The sequence below is a fragment of the Daucus carota genome, chromosome 9 (assembly GCF_001625215.2).
Source record: "Daucus carota subsp. sativus chromosome 9, DH1 v3.0, whole genome shotgun sequence".
NCBI classification, from domain to species: Eukaryota; Viridiplantae; Streptophyta; class Magnoliopsida; order Apiales; family Apiaceae; genus Daucus; species Daucus carota.
In genome coordinates this window covers 35,576,591-35,579,922 of record NC_030389.2, presented here as the reverse complement: position 1 = coordinate 35,579,922, position 3,332 = coordinate 35,576,591, and the positions used below count along the sequence as shown (strand labels likewise).

The 3,332-nt window shown below is 33.8% G+C and overlaps 1 long non-coding RNA gene across 2 annotated transcripts; it reads right to left on the bottom strand.

Moving 5' to 3' along the window:
- Positions 1 to 303: 303 nt before the first annotated feature.
- LOC135149770 (uncharacterized) lies at positions 304 to 2,426 on the bottom strand. 2 transcript variants are annotated; one of them, XR_010287982.1, is made up of 5 exons: positions 2,182 to 2,361; positions 1,937 to 2,038; positions 1,357 to 1,490; positions 1,146 to 1,205; positions 304 to 641 (listed from the first exon to the last, which is right to left on the bottom strand). It is a non-coding gene; the product is annotated as an uncharacterized LOC135149770 (long non-coding RNA). The 2 variants fall into 2 exon arrangements; XR_010287981.1 differs by lacking the exon at positions 1,146 to 1,205 and having other exon boundaries at positions 2,182 to 2,426.
- Between the last annotated feature and the right edge of the window lie 906 nt (positions 2,427 to 3,332).

The following is a 3,332-nucleotide window of genomic DNA, read 5'->3' as shown; positions in this document are numbered from 1 at the left end:
CATGCTGCCTTAGGCTTCTATTGCAACATTTAGGTAAGCTACTGCAACACGGCTTTTTATGTTACAATAAACGTGCTATTGCAACATCTGACGACCCTATAGGAACAAATATATTATGTTACATTAGACCTTTTGATTTTAAAAAAATAGTGGGACCCACATGTGGGTCCCTCTTGTAAGTCCCATTTTTAGGGTCCACGTGGATCCCACATGTGAGCCCAAAGTGCCACGTGTCGCCTACTGACTGCCATGTGTCAGTCCCATAGCAACATATATGAGTATGTACTATTGCAACATTAAATATAACTTTCAAACATTTTACTACAGCAGCTGCCCCATTTTATTAATCGAAAGCAACATTATTTACCGAAAGGAGTTGAAAATATACACTTTAAATGTTAAACATCTCAATAAACTATTCTTTGATACAAACAAAAGTAACTACCAAATGGAATCAAATCAAAGCAGCTACCAAATCAGTTTATCGCCTCACAACTTTAGTCACTCACAACTTTGCACAACACTTCATTTTTCTTTCAATAAACAAAATATCTTCACTCTTCCACTAACAGCTGAAGAATAAGTGGCACCTTGAATGTAACCATGTCCAAAACTTCTGGATTTCTGAAGAGATATGAAACCTGAAATGCCATATTTAAGTGATATGTGTTATGAACATAATCATACAAATCTAATCGTTAAGACAAAGATAGAAATATAAACAAACGCCAGATGCCTTGTAGAGATATAAACAAATGAAACTATAAGTTGCTAGGGAAGTCTGTTAGTTTATATTGCTAATGCAGCCTCCCGAGTCCTGACTATAGTAAGAGTCCCGCATCAATAGAAGTTCGTATTTGAAATTTTATATTTCATTCAATTCTCAAAGCTCGTGTTCGATTTATAACACATACCATTTTTTGCTGATGCATCAACCCATGTATCAATCTCAATAACATCTCCCATGTTACCAATTGATTAGCTTGGACAATGTTAAGTTATGATAACAGTTCTAACAAATTTAAATGTCCTAATTTATGCCAGATTCTGATTCTCTCATTTAATAGGATGGTTTCAGATTAGCTTCTTCTCCTTTAGCACAATATTTTCAGGTAGTTAATGCTGAGAAAGTTTTATATAATTACCAGGAGCTGTATCTGCAGCCAAGCCTTAAAGCGAGTAAGGAATTACCTTAGTATAAAAATCTGGTCGGGAATATGCATCAAAGTTAGTACTTTTTAAATCCAAATGCCAACCATCACCAGTATATACTTTCATATGTTGTGATCATTGGAAAGTGTTTACTGGTTGTAGAAAAGAAATGATGGATGAAGCTGGCTTAATATGCTCTCTTACCTTCATAGAATTTCTTCACTGGAAGCTTTACTTTGGGATCAAATATGCTAATATTTGGAATAGACTTCAGTAAGAATTCAGGTTTTTTGACATAGTCGCACCCTCCATTGCCATACCAACAGCAGGGATGTTATCTGAATAGTCAACATATGGTTACACTAGGAAACGAAAATGAACTATTACGGTGAAACTAAAGCAATGATATATAGGACCGGCTATAGAAATACATCAAGTTATGAGGTCACAGTCCCCCAAAATAACTAGCCAAGAACCAATTCCAGTATAATTCAATATAAAAACAACTCGTGAAAACACAGATCATTTTACATCCAAAAAAAAATAATCCCGAGAAACGAATAAAATACAGAGCATCAAATTAGACTTGGTAATGGCTAGATCAAGTTTCAGCAAAATACGCACATGAATATACATACATATATCAAAAGGCCATCATAGAGATTCCAATTGAAATTCAATTGCCAGATACAAACTCTAAACTATTGATCCCAAAAGAAAATCTGGAAACGCTGAACTCGAGTATACATACACACAAATAAAAAGAAATATGAAGGGAGTACACCTTAAATCACAATCCAAGAATTCGAAGCCCCAATTGAAGTGAAAAGCCCTAATTCGACTCAAGCCATTCATGTTGGAGTGGATCCCTAATTTAATTGAAGTCCTGAAACAAACGAGACACAAATTAACATAACTAAAATGAAATCCCTAATTCAAATCTTTCAAATAAATTACAAGGCAATATGAATCTAAAGCCCTAGTTCCATTCAATGAAGAAGCTTTGAATCAAAGCCTGCGATTGAAGACCTGAAACCAAAACCCTAATAACGATGAAATCGATTGAGAGAGAACTCGATTCAGTTGTCCCCAAAAGTTACCCAATCGTCGAAGAGCTGAGTTTGAAGACACCGGTGATTATAGAAGGTGAGTGAGGTGAGTGTGTGTGGACAAAAATGTGTGTGGGGGCTGAAATGATATGAGGTGGGTGAAACAAAAGCGGGAGTTTTGCCGCTCTTAATTTTTCACGCAGAGCTTTGTTTCGATTTTTTTTTATTGTCTTGCTAATACGAAGGATTCATCTTAAATATCATTTCCAATTTCTTTGATATTTTAAAAATAACAATTTTATTTTAAAAAAATATAAATTTCAATGTCATTATTTTCTTAATAATCAATTAGTTTCAAAGTTATTATCTTTATTATAATTAATTACATTAAAAATTTATTATAATGAAATTAATATTATTTAAGAATTCAGTGTTTTCACATGTATATTATATTGTATTTCAATATTTAGTTCTTTCATGTTTAATATATTATATCTTATTAATTAATAATTTAAAAGTATTTTAGCTTTAAATTTTATTATCATATTATAAATAATTATTCTACAAATACTCTATGCAACACATAGTTTTGGCTATCGCAACATCAAATGGACATGAATGATTATCGTTGCGGTAGGTATGGATTAGTGCCTCTAATGCAACATAACATTGCAACACCAATGATCAAACCATTGCCATAGCTCATATATGGCGTAGTGTCCTGACTCAAGTCCTAAAAGGTACAAATCTCTCAAAAATGATATTTATCCAACTTGTAACTATTGTTCAATTGCACCTGAAAATTTTGAGGAAGCATGCAAAGAAGAAATTTGGAGAAAGGCAATGGAAGAAGAAGTTCAAGTAATAGAAAAAAATCAGACATGGGAGCTTGTAGACAGGCCAAAAGATAAAGATGTTGTAGGTGTGAAGTGGATTTACAAGGTGAAACATAATCCAGATGGCTCAGTACAAAGAAACAAGGCAAGGCTCGTCGCGAAAGGCTATTCACAACAGCCAGAGATTGATTTCAATGAAACGTTTGCTCCAGTGTCTCGCTTAGATTCCATTCGAGCACTAATTGCTTTTGCTTCTGGAATGGGTTGGAAGTTGTTTCAGTTAGACGTAAAATCA